The following is a 20,105-nucleotide window of genomic DNA, read 5'->3' on the forward strand; positions in this document are numbered from 1 at the left end:
CTGAGACCACACTGTCCCGGAGGGTTCCACCCCCCGCTTAGCCACCAGAGTGACGTCCCTCAGCGGAGCAGACTTTTAAAAGTTCCGATATTGTGCTCCGTGGTTCTATCACTTGCCAGAAGCGGCCGACGGAGGCCCCTTCCCCACCGTCTATCCTCCCGAATATCGCCTCGGATTCACTTCTCCGCACGTCCTACCTTCCAGAAAGTGGTCGCTTTTCTGATGAGAGAGTTGTTGCTATTCTTTTCTTCAATCTCCTGTTGAGTTCGTAGGTGTTCAGAATGGTTTGATCCCTATCCAGCTGAATTCCTGAGAGGAGACAAAATCCAGGTCTCCTACTCCTCCGCCATCTTGCTCCGCCCCCACCCAGTGTCTTTTGATTGAAGCATTTAGTCCATTTACATTCAAAGTGATCACTGACAGGTATGTATTTATTGACATTTTGTTATCTGTTTCATGGGTCTTTAGATCTTTTCCTTTCTACTCTTGTTCTCTTCTCTCACCATAAATTGGCTTTCTTTAGTGATATACTTGTTTCTTTCCTCTTTATTTTTTGCCTATCTATTACTGGTTTTTGATTTGTGGTTACCATTGGTTTGTATATAACATCTTATGCATATAACAGTCTATATTAGGTTAATGGTTGCTTAAGTTTGAACCCATTCTTTACTCCTCTTCTTCCCAAGTTTTAGGTATATGATGTCATACTTTATACTCTTATTTTGTGAGTCCCATGACTGATTTTTTTTTTTTTTTTTGTGAGTAAAGCGATAGATGTTTATTAAGTAAAGACACAGAAAAAGCTCTCAAGAGTGAGGGATCCTGACAGGGTTGCCCCCTTGACTGATTTTTGCAGATATACTTAGTTTTATTGTTTTTGTGCTTCCTGCTTTTCTTACTTTTACTAATGATCTTTCCTTTCCACTCAAAGAGTCCCCTTAAACATTTCTTGTAGGGCTGATTCAGTGGTCATGGACACCTTTAACTTGTTTGTCTGGGAAACTATCTTTCCTTCTGTTTTGATTTCCTACCTTTTTAAAAAACCCTACCCCTAGGCACATGTGCTCTACTACTAGGTTGGTAAAAGAAAATTTAGTAATGTTAATTTTTAGGTGTTTTTCCCATAGAAACTCTGATGAGATGGAAACATATTTCATTCACTTATGACAAAACATTGAAAAAAACCTCTTTTGTGTGTGTGGGTAAATTGGAAATTTTCTATTTTAAGTTGGACCAAATATTCATTTTGAATTAATGCCAAAAAAACCCAAAACCCAACCCTCACCCAATGGCTACACAAAAGCCAGCTAAATGAGTGTGTAGTCCTTTCTTGCTTGAGGTGTCAGCTGTGTTGGGTTCTGTGACAGAGTTGTGTTCTTGTCCTGCTTTCCACAGTCATACACTCTGCACAGTTAGCTGGCAGTGAGGGGAAGAGGGAGGCTAAATGCTAAGCAGGCTACTTACTTTCCAGATTTCACTACAAACTATGTGGTGATATGATTCAGGGTCAACATACCTCTCCAGAACTTGGGAGAAAACCAGGTAGCCTGAAAAAGGGCAATGGGTTGTGATTTGCTCCCATATGATGGATCTCTCATTTTGTCCTATATGAAGTTAGACCAAGGGACCCATAATTGTGTAGCTTTACAATTGTAGGGATTTTGTGGAGGGGGTGTTGTATACACTGTGGCCCTAATAATGGTATTTTCAAGATGCTCAGAGTCTTAAATGTAATAATTCATTCGTATGGCTTGAACATGTCAACATTTGGGAGCCACTCCTCATAAAATGCAAACATCTAGGACACAGTTTTGGATTATTACTTATTTTACAAATTCTAGAAGACAATGCTAGAGCAAGAGATTTATAGTTCTCACTACTGACAGTCCCCAGGTTGACAGGAGGTTTGACTTAAGATTCTTCAACTTTATGATGGTGCAAAAGTGATCCCCCTTCAGTAGAAGCTATACTACTTGAATTTTGATATTTTCCCAGGCTGGCGATATGTGGTATGATACTCTTTCATGATGCTGGACAGCAGTAGTGAGCTACATTTCCCAGTCAGTCATGTGATCATGAGGATAAACAACGGATACACTTACAACCATTCTTTCCCCCTATGGCCATTCTGTTTTCCACTTTCAGTATAGTATTCACTAAATTACATGAACTGTTTAGCACTTTATTATAATATAGGCTTTGTGTTAGATGATTTTGCCCAACTGTAGGCTCATGTAAATGTTCTGAGCACATTTAAGGTAGGCTAGGCTAAGCTATGATGTTTGGTAGGTTAGGTGTATTAAATGCCTTTTTGACTTAATGATATTTTCAACCATGATGGGTTTATCAAGACATCAACTCATCATAAGTTGAGGAATATCTGTGTATCACTCTTTGCAAATTGCACAGGTAGATTAGGAAGGGGCACAACAAAAAGAATCTTCCATCATCTGTTCTTTCATTCATCTAACAAATGTGTTTAGGTACCTACTGCATCCACAAAGAGGCAGGATGGTCTGAATGATTGTGTGATTGTGAAAGATATGTGTTGTAGTGAGGTTTCAGCACATGGTGATTATATTAAAACTGAGGAAAAAATCATATGGTTCACGGTATGAAGGATCTAAAGATTCTTTATTTGTTTTCAAAGACATTTATTATGTTCAACGTAAGTATTTCAAAGTGCTCAAAGACATCTATAGTTCCTTTAACAGGCAATTGCTTTTAGAAGCAACCAGACTGAAAATCTTGTTTTCCTAGCCTAAGCAGAAAAATGTAACAGTTATATGACAGTTGAAATAAAGGAGACTAGATCCTGGTGAATCAGACTCCATAGGCCTATGGAAGACACATAGTTATGTAATGGAAGATATACTAAAAAGCCTAGGGGGCTTCATGGAGTCACAAACCAGGGTCAGCCAAGCCATCGAAGGAAAGGTGCTAGCCAAATTTGAAAATTAATTTTAAAATGAGGTGGCTACTAGGATGTTTAACTTACATGAGATAAAGAATTTATACATTTAGGTAACAGAAAGCATGTTAGTGTATGTCAAATTTTTTTTCTTATTTTTTCTTGCATCATTTCTATGTATATGTTACATTTAGCTACTTTAGAATGATAATTCCAAAATAATATCTTGAATGAAATATAAAAATTTATTGCATTTATATAGTTTGTGTCCTGTCCCCTTCCCCCCAGAATTTTAACCATCAATGCCTATGCTTTCACCGCAGATCTTTAATTACAGGGCATATATTGTTTCAGAAAGCAACTTAAAATAGAGCCATCTAGTGGCAACTAACCTGACTTACAGTCATGTGACTTCAATCAATAGAAGCTGGGGCTAAGGAGTTCGTTCAATTTACTTGATTTTCAGATTACTTGAATATCACAAGAATCTGTATGTTAATATTGTGTTTAAACACTGGAAACATTTACTGTGAAATATGATGTGGGCAAATAAAAGCATAGCTATTGTGTTATACATGAGCTCTCTATAGGCCATTGGGAAATATTTGTTCAGTGTTGTTTATTTTGGAAATATTCATTTCAGTTAAAGGTTATGTACTTAATCACTGCTCTGTTTGAATTTTTTTCCTTTTGATGTAATAAGCCATTCAGCTCAATGAAATTTATTTTTAATTTAAGTAGACAGAGACTTCAAAGAAAAGAGGGTGGGGTTGCAACAGAGTGAGAAAAGATGGCCAAGTTGATACAAAAAGTAGCAAAACAGTGTAGGAAAATATCAACATGTCTTGCACAATCACTGAAAATGTGTCAGTAAGAGTGAAGTCATTGTGAATAGGTACAAAAGTAGCTGAAATAAATCATGTAAGAAAATGTGGTGGAAGTCCTAAACCCAACCTCTTATAGGAAAACATTAAGAGATAAGACCTCTAGTGTCTGAAAATTAGTTCAAATTACAATAAAGCAAAAATATTTCTTGTAGTGGGATATTTTCAGTCATAAAATTTAGCCATCTGGAATTATTTTTAAAAGACTATACCATTAAATCTTTTGAAATAGAGAATTTTCTTTTTAATGGGAAATCTGTATTTGATTGTAAAGATGGAACACTATGTCCTTCGCCTGGATATTCTTGAGTTGTAGACGTAACCTATAGTAGAGGCTGGGATTCCAGTAAATTTATTTCAGGCATGAAGGCCTGGAGAAATAAATGCATACATGTGAGTAGAGGAGTGTAAGAATGTGATATCCACTTCTATCATAATGCATTCCACGTAAGTGATACCATCAGACTCCTTGTTTTATTGCTATGATGCTGTGAAGATGGAATAAGTAAATGACTGCTGTAATTAGCTATTGGCAAATCAGACTGTGTAATGAGATGCAAAATAGCTCAGTGGCAAGTTTACACAATAAATGTCTGCCAAAGGACAATATTTTGCTTTTTCACAGGAAAGGGAATCGTGTTCCACTCTAAGATAACATGAGCCTATAATACATGGAACAAATTTAAGAGAAGAATCAGAAATTAAAATATAAGTCCCATATATTTTAAAGGGGACTCTGTTCTAATTTTTTTGTTTAGAGGTCTTCAAGAGGTTAGTAAGTGATGGTCAGTGCTGGTATGTTTTCAGCTGAGGTCAACAGTTTGTAAGATAAACCAGAAAGGTGGCATAGGACTTATGAAAACTGATAAGATGAAGATTTGGTCTCTGGTTACAGAGAGAGTGGACTTTTTTTTTTTTTAAGATTTTATTTATTTATTTGACAGAGAGAGAGACAGCGAGAGCAGGAACACAAGCAGGGGGAGTGGGAGAGGGAAAAGCAGGATTCCCGCTGAGCAGGGAGCCTGATGTGGGACTCAATCCCAGGACCCTGGGATCATGACCTGAGCCGAAGGCAGATGCTTAACGACTGAGCCACCTAGGCGCCCTTGAGAGTGGACTTTTTTAGCTGTACCCACAGACAGTGCCTTTTGTCATAGCTCATTGCTGAGATTCTGGCAGGGCTGGAGACTTTTAAAAGGTTGAATGGGGGAATGAAAGGTTGTGAATGAGTTGCTTTTGAAATATTCTCTGATAGAAATCTCTAAAGATTTCATTCACTTTTTCCCCTAGGATCCTCAGCTCTCTCAATGATATTTATAAGACTTTTCATTTTCTATATTATCAGTAACATTAGATATCTGAAACACCTGTGGTGGCTATTGAGAGAATAGGAAGAAGTTGGGGGTGGTATTTTGGGGGATTCACTCATATCTATGGTATATGTGTAAGTGAAGCTGAGCATTTCCCAATGACTGCCTGATTAATATTGGTAATTAATTTTTTCCTTTTTTTAAAAATTTTAATTCCAGTATAGTTAACATACGGTGTTATAGGAGGAGTTAAGATGGCAGAGGAGTAGGGGACCCTAAACTTGTCTCATCCCTTGAACACAGCTAGATAGTTATCAAATCATGTTGAATCCCCAAGAAATCAATTGGAAGTGTGAGAGAACAAAAACTGGCAGTCTATAAGTAGAAAAGTGACCACTTCTTGGAAGGTAGGAGGTGCAGGAGTTGACTTGGAAATATAGCTATGGGTATGGTAGCAGGGAGGGACATCTGTTTGTGGAAGCTACTGCAAAGTATCATAAGCAGCAGAGCACAAAATCTGAACTTTCAGAAGTCTGCTACTGTGGGGGACGTGCCTTAAATGTGCTCAGGTGGCAAAGCAGGGCAGAGTCCCAGGAGTGATAGGGTGGTCTGAGTATCTCCTGGTTGCAAGAAGAACAGGTGGTGCCAACGTGCTGCCCTGTTCCTAGGCATAGAGGAGTGTGGAAGCTGGCTGAAAGCAGTGAGTCTTGGTGCCTGGCTTTCTGTTCTGTTTTGCCATGAACTGTGAATCACTGTGTGGTCATGTGACTGCTTTCCTGGGACAGGCCAGCAAATGGCAAAAGTGCAGTGAGACATCTCCCCCCCCCCCCACCAGAGGACAATGCACCTCTGCCCCACAGGAGTCCCTAAAATTTGGAGTTTTCAAACTCAGTCATGGGCTTGAGATAAAAAATCTCAGACACAGGCAGGGTGAACACAGGTTTCTGATGGAAACCGGGGCACAAGAGGGGTGATTGCTCCTCTGGGAGGGCTCCCTGAAGAGTGGGGGTGTGAACTTTAAGCTCCAGGGCTATAGAGTGTGGCACCACTCTTGTTATTAGTTTTTCATTTATTTTCTTATTTTTTTAATCCCTTTTAAAATTTATTATTTAAAAATTTTTATTCATATATATTTTTACATTATATATTATTTTGTTGTTTATTTTATTTATTTTATTTTATTTTATATTTTTGGATCTAGATTCTTCTAACAAGCAGACCAGAACACACCCAGGATCCAATTTTTTTGTTTGTTTTCTTTGTTTGTTTGTTTTTGTTTGTTTTTTGTTTTCTTTCTTCTTTTCTTTTCTGGGCAAAATGATAAGACAGGGAAATTCATCCCAAAGAAAGAACAAGAAGTAGAACTCACAGCCAGGGATTTAATGAATACAGATATAAGTAAGGTGTTGGAACTAGAATTTAAAACAACAATTATAAGGTTATTAGCTAGGCTTGAAAAAAGAATAGAAGACCCTAGAGAATCCCTTACTGCAGAGATAAAAGAACTAAAATCTAGTCAGGCTGAAATTAAAAATGCTGTAACTGAGATGCAAACCCAAATGGATGCTATAAAAATAAGGATGGACGAAACAGAGGAGCAAATCAGAGATACAGAAGATAAAATTATGGAAAATAATGAAGCTGAAAAGAAGAGGGAAAGAAAGTTAATGGATCACAAAGGTAGAATTAGGAAACTCAGCGACTTATTAAAATGTAATAACATTCATATCATAGAGTCCCAGAAGATGAAGAGAGAGAAAAAGGGACAGAAGGCTTATTCAAACAAATTATAGCTGAGAACTTCCCTAATCTGGGGAAGGAAACAGGCATTCAAGTCCAAGATGCAAAGAGAATGCCTCTCAAAATCAACAAAAACAGGTCAACACCAAGACACATCATAGTGAAACTTGCAAACAATGATAAAGAGAACTCTGAAAGGAGCTAGGGACAAAAGGTCCCCACCAATCTACAAGGGTAGATACAAAAGGTTAGCAGCAGATCTGTCCACAGAAACTTGGCAGGCCAGAAGAGAGTGACAGGAAACATTCAATATGCTGAATGGGAAAGATATGCGGCCAAGCATTCTTTATCCAGCAAGGCTGTGATTCGGAATAGAAGGAGAAATAGTTTCCCAAACAAAAAAATAAAGGAGTTCATGACCACTAAACCAGCCCTGCAAGAAATTTTAAGGGGGACTCTGAATGGAGACAAAAAGACCAAAAGCAACAAAGACTAGAAAGGACCAGAGAACATCACCAGAAACACAAACTCTACAGGTAATACAGTGGCAGTAAATTCATATCTTTCAATAATCACTCTGAATGTAAATGGGTTAAATCCTTCAATCAAAAGACAGAGAGTATCAGAATGGATAAAAACCAAGATCCATCTATATGCCTACAAGAGACTCATTTTAGACTTAACGATCATTGTGGGTCTGTTCAAATTTTCTATTTCTTCCTATTTCAGTTTTGGTAGTTTGTAAGTTTCCAGGAATTTGTCCATGTCTTCCAATTGCCCACTTTGTTGGCATATAATTTTTCATAGTATTCTCTTATAATTGTTTGTATTTCTTTGGTGTTGGTTGTGGTCTTCCCTCTTTCATTTGTGATTTTATCTATTTGGGTCCTTTCTCTTTCCTTATTGATAAGTTTGGCTAGGGGTTCATCAATTTTATTAATTATTTCAAAGAACCAGCTTAGTTTTGTTAATTTGTTTTACTGTTTTTTTTTTTTGTTTCTATATCCATTATTTCTGTTCTAATCTTTATTATTTCCCTTCTTCTGCTGGCTTTAGGCTTTATTTGCTATTCTTTTTCTAGCTCCTTTAGTGTAAGGTTAGGTTGTATATTTGAGATTTTACTTGCTTCTTGAGGTAGGTCTGTGTTGCAATATACTTCCCTCTTAGGACGGCCTTTGCTGCATCCCAAAGGTTTTGTATTGTCGTGTTTTCATTTTCATTTGCTTCCACATATTTTTTTATTTCTTCTTTAATTTCCTGGTTAACCCATTCATTCTAACCCATTCATTCATTAACCCATTCATTCAGGATGTTCTTTACCTCCATGTATTTGAGATCTTTCAAATTTTCTCTTGTGGTTGAATTCAAGTTTCATAGTGTTGTGGTCTGATAATATGCATGGTATGATCTCAATCTTTTTGTACTTGTTGAGGGCTGATTTGTGATCCAGTATGTGATCTCTTCTGGAGAATGTTCCATGTGCACTCAAAAAGAATGTATATTCTGCTGCTTTAGGGTGAAATGCTCTGAATATATTTGTTAAGTCCACCCAATCCAACGTATCATTCAAAGCGATTGTTTCCTTGTTGGTTTTCTGCTTAGGTGATCTGTCCATTGCTGTAGGTGGGATGTTGAAGTCCCCTACTATTATTGTATTATTGTATTGTATTATTATCAGGGAGTTTTTTTACATTTATTATTTGAACAGACCCACAACCAGCAAAGAAATTGAATCTCCCAGCAAACAAAAGTCCTGGGCCAGATGGCTTCCCAGGATAATTCTACTGGACATTTAAATGTGAATTAATATTTATTATTCTCAAACTGTTTCAAAAAGTAGAAATGGAAGGAAAACTTCCAAACTCATTCTATGAAGCCAGCATTACCTTGATTCCAAAACCAGACAAAGACCCCTAAAAAGGAGAACTACAGGCCAATATCCGTGATGAACATGGATGCAAAAATTCTTAATAAAATGTTAGCAAATGGAATTCAACAATACATTAAAAGAATCACTCACCATGATCAAGTGGGATTTATTCCTGGGCTGCAAGAGTGGTTCAGTATTCACAAATTAATCAATGTGATACACCTCAATAATAAAAGACAGGATTAGAACCATATGATCCTGTCAATAGATACAGGAAAAGCTTTTGACAAAATACAGCATCCATTCTTGATAAAAAAAGCCTCAACAAAGGAAGGATGGATGGAATAGACCTCAACATCATAAAGGCCATATGTGAAAGACACACAACTAATATCTGAGAAAAACTGAGAGCCTTTTTCCTGTGGTTTGGAAAAAGACAAGGATGTCCACTCTCACCATGACTATTTAACATAGTACTGGAAGTCCTAGTCTCAGCGATCAGAAAATAGAAAGAACTAAGAGGCTTCCCAATTGGCGAGGAAGAAGCCAAACTTTCACTATTTGCAGATGACATGATACTCTATGTAGAAAACCTGAAAGATTCCACCAAAAAACTGCCAGAACTAATACAGGCATTCAGCAAAGTTGCAAGATATAAAATCAATGTGCAGAAATCTGCTGCATTTCTATATACCAATAATGAAGCAGCAGAAAAAGAAGTCAGGAAATTGATCCCATTGAAATTGCACCAAAAACAACGATACCTAGGAATAAACCTAACTAAAGAGGTAAAAGATCTGCACTCTGAAAACTAAAGAACACGTATGAAAGAAATGGAAGAGGACACAAAGAAGTGGAAAAGCACTCCATGCTCATGGATTAGAAGAACAAATATTGTTAAAATGTCTATACTACCCAAAGCAATCTACATATTTAATGCAATCCTCATCAAAATACCACCAGCATTTTTCACAGAGTTAGAACAAATAATCCTAAAATCTGTATGGAACCACAAAAGATCTCAAATAGCCCAAGTGATCTTGAAAAAGAAACACAAAACTGGGGGCATCATGATTCTGGATTTCCAGCTGTATTACAAAGCTGTAGTCATCAAGACAGTATGGTACTGGTACAAAAACAGACACATAGATCAATGGAACAGAATAGAAAACCCAGAAATGGACCCACAACTATACGGTCAACTAATCTTTGACAAAGTAGGAAAGAATATCTGATGGAAAAAAGTATCTTCAACAAATGATGTTGGGAAAAGTGGACAGCCACATGCAGAAGAATGAAACTGGACCACTTTCTTATATGATACACAAAAATAATTTCAAAATGGATGAAAGACCTAAATATGAGACAGAAAACCATCAAAATTCTAGATAAGAACAGAGGCAGAAACTTCTTTGACCTCGGCCATAGCAACTTCTTACTAGACGTGTCATCAGAGGCAAGGGAAACAAAATCAAAAATGAACTATTGGGACTTCATCAAGATAAAAAGCTTCAGCACAGCAAAGGAAACAATCAGTAAAACTCAAAGGCAGCCTATGGAATGGGAGAAGATATTTGCAAATGACATATCTTCTAAAGGGTTAGTATCCAAAATCTGTAAAGAATTTACTAAACTCAACACCCCAAAACCAAATAATCCTGTTATGAAATGGGCAGAAAACACGAATAGACACTTTTCCAAAGAAGACATGCAGATGGCCAACAAACACCTGAAAAGATGCTCAACATCAGTCATCACCATGGAAATACAAATCAAAAGCACAATGAGATTACCACCTCACATCTGTCAGAATGACTAAAATCAAAAAGATAAGAAACAAAAAGTATTGGCAAGAATGTGGAGAAAAATGAACCCTCATGCACTGTTGGTAGGAATGCAGACTGGTGCAGTCACTGTACCTGTGGAAACAATATGGAGGTTCCTCAAAAAGTTAAAAATAGAACTTACTCTATGATCCAGCAATTACACTACTAGGTATTTATCCAAAGGTTACAAAAATACAGATTTGAAGGAGTACATGCACCCCAATGTTTATAGCAACATTATCAACAATAGTGAAACTATGGAAAGAGCCCAAATGTCCATTGACTGATGAATGGATAAAGAAGATGTGGTATATATACACAATGGAATATTATTCAGCCATCAAAAATAATGAAATCTTGCCGTTTGCAACAATGTGGATGTAATTAGAGTGTATTATGCTAAGTGAAATAAGTCAGAGAAAGACAAATACCACATGATTTCACTCATACATGGAATTTAAGGAATTTAAGAAGGAAAGGGGAAAAGAAAAAAGGGAGAGAGGGAAACAAACCACAAGAGACTCTTAAGGGTAGACAATAAAGTGAGGATTGATGGAGGGAGGTGGGTGGGAGATGGGCTAGATGGGTGATGGGGATTAAGGAGGGTACTTGTTGTGATGAGCACTGGGTGTTGTATGTAAGTGATGAATCACTGAATTCTATTCCTGAAACCAATATTGCACTGTATGTTAACTAGCTAAAATTTGAATAAAAAACCATGCAGTGTTATATTAGTTTCAGATGTACAGTATAGTGATTCAACAATTCTGTACATTACTCAGTGCTCATCAAGTAAGTGTACTCTTTAATCTCCATCACCCATTTCACCCTTCCCTCCACCTACCTTCCCACTCGTGACCATCAGTTTGGTAATTTTTTTTTTTAAAGATTTTATTTATTTATTTGACAGAGAGAGACACAGCGAGAGAGGGAATACAAGCAGGGGGAGTGGGAGAGGGAGAAGCAGGCTTCCCGCTGAGCAGGGAGCCCGATGTGGGCCTTGATCCCAGGACCTGGAATCATGACCTGAGCCAAAGGCAGACGCTTAATGACTGAGCCACCCAGGCGCCCCTTTAACTAATTTTTGATAGTTGTAATTTTAAGCTTGATTTTATTTTTTTATTTTTTAATCTTAAATATTTTGTTAAATGTATTTTAGCATCCCTTAAAATGATTTAAAAGTAGTTTCATTTTTGATGTGATATATTACTGATAGATCCTCCAATATTACACATTGTCTCCTTGGAAGAATGTCTAAAACTAAAGATCTTCGAGTGAAGTCTTTGGAAGTAGTACTGAGCTTTAGATAATGCTAACGGAATCCAATTAAACTCTCCTAATACATTTTCTTCTCTCACAGCAGGAACTTCACAATGTGATCTTGGTTAAGGATGAGCACTGGCCCTAAAAGGAGAGGGTTCTATTGAGAGGGTCTATGCACTCTTCCTCTCCTACATTCCCTGAAGAGCCAGCAAAACATATTTTAATTAGGGAAATTTCTGCCACATTTGAAAAATACCCTAAACATAAGATTAGGCATTGTGGCGATATGTATCCAGACTCTATACTGAGAAACAGTAATTAAGCTTGACTTCAAGCTTAACATTTTAAGTTTATCCATGGATAGGAAATGTTTGTAACGCTTTTTCATATTCACCATTCTTATGAAATGTCTATGCATGTTTTAAAGTCATAATATCAAGGAATCTTAAATACTCTTGTCTGACACACTTGGGTGAAAAGGTTAACTAACTTGTCTAAAATCATGCACATAGAAAATATAAATGTTTCTGACTTGAAGAGAAAATAGAAAAATAGCCATAAAGTTCCCCCAAAGTTCAACATTTGAGTAATAGTTCTGTCAGAGACTTTGCTTAACATGATTTTAAAACTTTACTCACATATATCCAAATATTATTGACTTAACTTTAAAAGTTTGGTTGTGTGGAAATGAGTCTGATATGTGAGAAACTCAAATATCTTATCTAGGATTAAAACAGTTCCATGAAAAAGAATATGAGACAAAATTAGAAAAGAGACTATTAGGGCTATTTTAGAATGAAATATAAATCTTTTAATAATTATTTAGAAAGTTTAATGCTTCTGATAACATTTCCTTATATGTAAAACTATTTAGACAATGTTATATCTAGATAGTATTCAAAAATTTTTTTTTTTTTTTGGCTGGGTACAGTATACTTTATTGATGGTACATGACAAGGTAGGGCTCCCCAAGCCCTTCCCCTTCTTCAGGGGGTTTGGGATGGAAATGGTGGAGGTTGGGAGATTCTCAGTGTTTTGGGGGATAAGTTGGGGCAGGGACTCCCCAGTAGCTGAGGGCCTCTCTCTTCCTCTTGCTCTCGCTGGGGCTGGTGGTCCAGGGGGTTCTTACTCCTTGGAGGCCATGTGGACCATAAGGTCCACCACCCGGTTGCTGTAGCCAAATTCATTGTCATACCAGGAAGTGAGCTTGACAAAGTGGTCGTTGAGAGCAGTGCCAGCCCCAGCATCGAAGGTGGAGGAGTGGGTGTCACTGTTAAAGTTGCAGGAGACAACCTGGTCCTCAGTGTACCCCAGGATGCCCTTGAGGGGGCCCTCTGATGCCTGCTTCACCACCTTCTCGTTGTCGTATTTGGCAGCTTTCTCCCGGCGGCAGGTCAGATCCACGACGGACACTTTGGGGGTGGGGACACGGAAGGCCATGCCAGCGAGCTTCCCGTTTAGCTCAGGGCATAACCTTGCCCACTGCCTTGGCAGCGCCAGTGGAAGCAGGGATGATGTTCTGGGCAGCCCCTCGGCTGTTGCACCACAGCTTCCCAGAGGGGCCGTCCACCGTCTTTCTGGGTGGCAGTGATGGCATGGACGGTGGTCATGAGTCACTCCACGATGCCGAAGTTGTCATGGATGACCTTGGCCAGAGGAGCCAAGCAGTTGGTGGTGCAGGAGGCATTGCTGACAATCTTGAGGGAGTTGTCATACTTCTCATGGTTCACACCCATCACCAACATGGGGGCATCGGCAGAAGGAACAGAGATGATGACCCTTTTGGCCCCACCCTTCAAGTGAGCCCCAACCTTCTCCATGGTGGTGAAGACCCCAGTGGACTCCACAACACACTCAGCACCAGCATCACCCCATTTGATGTTGGCGGGATCTCACCCCTGGAAGATGGAGATGGACTTTCCATTGATGACAAGCTTCCCGTTCTCAGCCTTGACTATGCCGTGGAATTTGCCATGGGTGGAATCATACTGGAACATGTAGACCATGTAGTTGAGGTCAATGAAGAGGTCATTGATGGGGACAGTATCCACTTTGCCGGAGTTAAAAGCAGCCCTGGTGACCAGGGGCCCAATACGGCCAAATCCGTTCACTCCGACCTTCACCATCGTGTCTCGGGGACGTGGCTGGCACTGCACCAGAAGATGCGGCTGTCTGTCGAATGGGGAGGAGCAGAGAGCCTCAAAATATTTTTAAATGTAATATTCTTAAATTCAGTTTTGCTATGAGAAAATCACATCAGAATTCAGAAACAGTGTTGTTGTGGGGGAAAAGCCCATTTTAGATTCTAGGCTTAAAAACTTAAATTATACATTGAGAAATCTATATTACACATTTAAAAATGATTACGATGAAACTATTTATGGCTTTATTATTGTACTAATTTGATATTGCTGCTATAACAAATTGCCACAAACTTAGTGTTGTTACACAAATTCGTTATCCTATAGTTCTGGAGATCAGAAGTTGAAAATGGGTTTCCAATGAAGGTGTTAGCAGGGTTGTTTCTTCTGGAGGCTCTGGGAAATCATGTTTCTTTGCCATTTCCAGCTTCTAGAGGCTGTCCGCACTTCTTGACTTGTGGTCCCTTCCTTCCTCTTCAAAGCCAGCAATGGCAGGTTAGGCCTTTCAAATCAAATCAGATCACATCAAATCACTGTGAGTCTGACTCTTCTTCCTCTCTTTTCTTGCCTCCTTCCAGGACCCTTCTGATTATATTGAGCCCACCTAAGTAATCCAGGATCATCTTTCTATTTTAAAGTCAGCTAGTTAGCAACCTTAATTCCATCTCCAACCTTAGTTCCCCTCTGCCATGTAAGATAGCATATTTATAGGTTCCAGGGGTTAACATGTAGAGCTCTTTGTGTGTGTGTGTGTGTGTTTGGGGGGGGTCATTATTCTGGCTACCATGATTATTATCAATTTAACTTTTCTAGTTCATGAGACACTATAAATTTCACTTAGGGAGCTGAGAGGGTGAAATAGAAAATGAAAATCTGTGTAGAGTTGGGTCAGTTACGAGATTAGAGGCATGTTAAGTAAGAAATACTAATAAGGTAGAAGAGATGAGCTGGGCTGTAGTCTGCTTGTGCTCCTAGGGGCTAACTGGTCTGTTTGATCCATTGGGCTACTACTGATGTTCACCAATATATTGTAGATCTGAATGCCATCCCAATCAAAGTTCATATTCTTTCTAACTCAGTAATCATAAAAATGCTACCTAAAAATCATATAGTAGTTTTAAAAATGGAAGTAAAATTTTCTTTCATTTTGATAAGTCCCTTATTGATACAGGTGCTAACCCTATTTTCTCTTTAGATCTTGTAGATAAAATGTGAAATGAAAGTTTGCAGTGGTATAATGTCAGTATTTCTTAACCTTGTAATTTGTTACATTTGAGACCCTAGACTTGAATGTTGTCTCTTCTGCTTCTTCTGGCCAACTTGGTTATTTAGCAAATGGACTGAAAGCCCAAGGCTCGACCACATCATAGGAGAGAGGTAGGACTATGGTCACATTTCAGAATGGCATGAGACTTGGTTTTACCAGGGCAGGAGAGAAAGTAGGATTTTAAAAAGAGGTGGAAACAAAAGGAAAAGCAAAAAAGTGAGTAAAAATAAAAATGTAAAGATGTAGCTTACTGGTATATGTCAAGAGAAACAATGGAGCAGGAGAAAAAGTCACAGAAGGAAAATGAAAGTTATGCAGAAAGTGCAGAGAGTTTGAGGAAAAACAGATGTAGGAGGAAAAAAAAAGTACAAACACCCAACATTGGGCAATGCAAGAGAAAGTCCAGTATAATGGTGGAGAAAATGTGAGCCAGAAGTACAACAAAGGTTAAAATAATGTTTGCTTAGCTTAACCTTAATAACAGGAAAGGGACTTACCACCTTCTTATAGTTTTCCATCCAAAAACAAAAATTCGTGGCCAGTTCTATAAAGCCTAAGACAACAAAAAAATTTCTACCAACTCAAAAAAACATATAGTAAGTCTTGTCACTTGGAATAGTTTTTTGGAAGTTTATTACATTTATATGTTTAATTACTATGTTAATATGAGAATAGTATTGTTTTTTAAGTGAGTAGAGATGAAAAATTTCTAATATGTGAAAATACCCTGCAATGTACCCTCCCTGCTAAGATATGGACATGTACAGCTTGGCATAGAGCTTGGCCAAGCACATTGATTGAGATGGACTGGAGGCAGGCAGTAAGCACCGTCCGCCAGGACAAAGTGGAGATGTTTCCTGCTTGCAGGCAGAGAGATGGATTAAATGACATTTTTGAGTCCCTTCTGGTCTTAAAATGACCACTAAAATTACAATCTGGAAACACTCCACTTCCCAGCTGGTGGGCCAATTAGCTATTTTCTGCTTTGAAAATAAAGTGAACTTTCAATTATCTGCACTAATTAGGGCAATGTGGCATGGGATAGATGGACCAAAAGATAGAAAGTCCAAAAATAATTTTATTTTTATTTGAAGGGGTTTTGTAGTTACATGTAAAGTGGTGCTTAGAAAGTTCTGAATACATGCAACTTTTCAGACAAAATGAGTTCTTTATTATCAGTGCCTTCTCTGTATCTTTATCTTCTTTTAGAGGCTGGTATAGAGTCTTACATATATTCAAAAAATGTTTGACGCAGTGAAATTGAAAATGCACCGCCAGACCTGACCATAGAGCTTCCCAACCTTGCATCCTGTTCAGTCCCTCTCCTGCTTCCCGTTCCAAGTGGGAAATGAACTATGTATCCTTGTTCATGGATGGAGCAATGGTGACTAAAAACACAGGAAGCTCCACTACCAGCTTCTCTTCCAGCTTTTTCCATGCCATAGATATCCCTTCTTCAGTGCTTTTCTACTTATCATTTCCCTCTTCTGGAATGTTCTTTCCTTGGATATGCATATGATTTTCTTGCTCACTTTTATAGGACTCTGTTCACATGTCACCTTCCTTAATCTTCTTATGTAATAGAACTATACACACCCCAGTCATCTCCCTCACTCTGTTTTATCTTTCTCCATAATAATTTATCATCATCTAATTATCTAACATGTTGTTTACGGTTTTTTTTTTATTGTCTTCCTCTATACATTAGTATAAGTTCTCTGAGGTCAGGAACTCTATTTTGATCTCCTGTGTGTTTTTGGTATGTAGAATTATACACATAATGATAATCTATAAGCGTTTGTTGAATAAATTAATTCAAGATCTTTATATATGAAACAGAAGTGAAAAAAGTACCATTTATATATGAAACAGAAGTGAAAAAAGTACCACTAACTGCTTCCCACTTACAGGGAACAGGGTGAATCAATGAGGAGTGCTTCCCATTATCTCCATGTTAAAGCCAAATAAACTGAGTATCAAAAATGATTGAATGAAATTTAGCTGAACTAGAAATTCAAAATCACATTTGTCTGGTTCCTGGGTGCTATACTTATGGTATAAATTTCTCTTATTTTTTTGTAGGCTTTGGAGGGCATGAAAGTTCTGCCAAGGGGTTGGAAGAGCAGGGTGGGATAGGGCAGAATGGCCCCAGGGTGGTCTGAGGCAGAACCATGAGAGGAGATTCCTCCTGAAGTAGCAAGGCAAAAGTCATAGCCCAGGACAGTGTAGTGTCCTCATTCAATAGGCTGACAACAGGGGCAGATATAAAAAGGAAATCTAAGGAAATCAGGTGAGAGCAGGATGCCAAGGGCAAAACAGGACAGTAGTGAGGCTGAAAACAATGCCAAGATATTAGGGGCCAGTTTCTCTGTGCTGATGTGTATGGTCAAAGGTGAGTTTGAAGGTGTATGGATGGTGGAGAGCCTGATATAGAACTGTCAAAACATCCCTTTGGAGTATTAGCTCCACATACATTCTGTAACTAGTGATGCAACTGTCTGCCCCTTCCATAAACATATTGTGTCTTCATGCTTTCTCTGCTGGCAGTGAGGGTCTGTGCAACCAGTCTGCCTGTGATTCCTAACGTTCAGAGTGGTGTTGCATCACTTGGTTTCTTTTTTTTAAAGATTTTTTTTATTTATTTGACAGAGAGAGACATAGCGAGAGAGGGAACACAAGCAGGGGGAGTGGGAGAGGGAGAAGCAGGCTTCCCGCTGAGCAGGGAGCCCGATGCGGGGTATCGATCCCAGGACCCTGGGATCATGACCTGAGCCGAAGGCAGACGCTTAACGACTGAGCCACCCAGGCGCCCCATCACTTGGTTTCTTATTGTTTGCTCCTTCTGGTTACCTGGCAGGGCGATGTTATGACTAGGCTTTGCCTTTGTGGGCCCCTTCCTCCTTAAAATATTAAAAATTGTATTTTATGACTGTGTTGGTCTAAAGAGGAAAATGTTAATATTATATAGTAAAACATTTTCTTCAAACTGAAAGTATTTTTTTTCTTCTGATTTTAAAAGGTATTAAAATATTTTTTGTGGGGCCCTAAAAGTATTGTGGGTCCTAGGCACTATGTCTGCAAGTGGCTAATTGATAAGGCAGCCCTGGCTTATGAGCTACCTGCTTGCTTTAAAATATAAAATAATCACATGTGACATCCTTAGTTATAGTAATGCTTGGACATTAGAGTCTTTGATCATGAATAAAACAAATGTACACAGCATTATCCTATTTGGCTATAGTAAATCTTTGTCAGTACAGAGTATCTAAAAATACCTAGAGAGGGTCTCTTCGATTCCTTTGGAAAAAGGTGAAATTTCTGGAACTCATGAGATTGTGAAATCCTCTTTTAGTTCTTTTTATGTTCATGGTTCTGTAGTGCCAGCAGCTTAATTGATAATTTCATGCAGGAAAAGTAAGAAACTAAAGCTAAAAGAGAGTTTTATTCCTGGAATATCTGGGAACTACCAAAATATTTAAGAGGAACTTAAGATTTCCTAGAGTTGCTGCAAAAGAGTGGTATAGTTGTAGGAATTACAGTGATGATAATTAATCATCAGCACCGTCTAACGATCATATACTGAGTTCCTACTATGTTTGAAGCACTAAGTACTTAATCTGTTTTTTTAACAAATAAATCCTAACAGGTGGTTATTATTATTAAGCCCAATTTATGAATAAAGAAATGAGGTTAAGCAACTTTTCATTGTTGATGTGTCACAAAACCAGGACTCAGCTAATTTTGTGTAATGCCAGCAACTTGCTTCTGGCCTCATTCATCTATTTCTTTCCCATGGCTCCTCAGAACTATTGGAGAGTTCGTTGGAATTTTGCTAATTTTTGGATGCAACCATGATGAGAAGGGTGGAAAAAACCACAATGAGAAGGGGTGTTTTGTCTAGTAGATGCTTGGGAGCCTTGTGAGGACTTGATAAAGTTGTGATGAGTTCATCTGACCTCTCTCCACTAATTGTGGGTTCTCTGAATAAGAGGAGGAAAAATGTCCCCTTTCCTCTTTTTCTAGACCTACCTCCAAAACCATCTTTCTGTTGAAAAGTGAATTCCTTTTCAAATTAATTTTTTGGAGAGTATAACAAGAAATATTTGCCCAAATATATGGACAGTTGTTCTTTAGACAGCATGTATTTAGTGAGGGTCAGTTACTTGCATGATTCTGTGTGAAATGCCAGGGGAAATCCCTGGGTTGCAATAATGTTATTATGCTCTAAATCTGCACTATTCATTCAATAGGTGTATAATATGAACCACATATGTAATTTAAAAATTTCTAGTAATCACAAAAAATAAAGAGAAACAAATGAAATTAATTTACTGATGAGTTTAAACCAGTATGTCATCATTTTGGCATGTAACTAACATGAAAATTATTAATGAGATCTTTTACATTCTTTTTTCATACCAAGTCTTCAAATTTTAGCATATATTTTACATTCAGAGCACATGATAATCAGAATGCCAGATTTTCATTAGAAGTACTTAATATAAATTTATGTTTCATAAAATTATTCATTGAAAAAGTAGATTCATGTACGTAGGTTGTTTCAAACATACTTGAAATTTTTCTAATTATTGAATTGAGTATCAGTTTTAAATTTAATTTAAATGAATTAAATTTAAATAACATAAAAAATTTGCTTCCTCAGTTGAAATAGTCACATTTCAAGTGTTCGGCAGTCATTTGTACCTGGTGGCCATTGTTTTGGACAATGCATGTCTTAGAAATTCTGTATAGCCTATGACTTTTAAGTGAATCCCACTTACAAGGGCTCATTCCATTTGTTGATTGGCAATTTGAACACAAAAGCCATTTTCTTAGTGTATTCAGGGTCCCCACTGTTCCATTCATTTGGTGTAAATCAGTTAGATAATTTTG

At 37.9% G+C, this 20,105-nt stretch overlaps 1 long non-coding RNA gene and 1 pseudogene across 2 annotated transcripts in view; one reads left to right on the plus strand and one right to left on the minus strand.

Moving 5' to 3' along the window:
- The window catches only part of LOC102725870 (glyceraldehyde-3-phosphate dehydrogenase pseudogene), a 271,823-nt pseudogene extending 257,820 nt beyond the window's left edge, over positions 1–14,003 (minus strand). Inside the window, exon 1 of the transcript XR_014146913.1 lies at positions 12,852–14,003. The product of XR_014146913.1 is annotated as a glyceraldehyde-3-phosphate dehydrogenase pseudogene (transcript). The remainder of the gene's footprint in view (positions 1–12,851) is intronic.
- Positions 1–20,105, plus strand: part of LOC145722574 (uncharacterized) — a 365,423-nt gene that overhangs the window by 159,091 nt on the left and 186,227 nt on the right. The gene's annotated exons all lie outside the window — the stretch shown is intronic.

Source organism: Leptonychotes weddellii, chromosome 7 (genome assembly GCF_054177405.1).
Source record: "Leptonychotes weddellii isolate Sample4059 chromosome 7, ASM5417740v2, whole genome shotgun sequence".
Taxonomy (NCBI): Eukaryota; Metazoa; Chordata; class Mammalia; order Carnivora; family Phocidae; genus Leptonychotes; species Leptonychotes weddellii.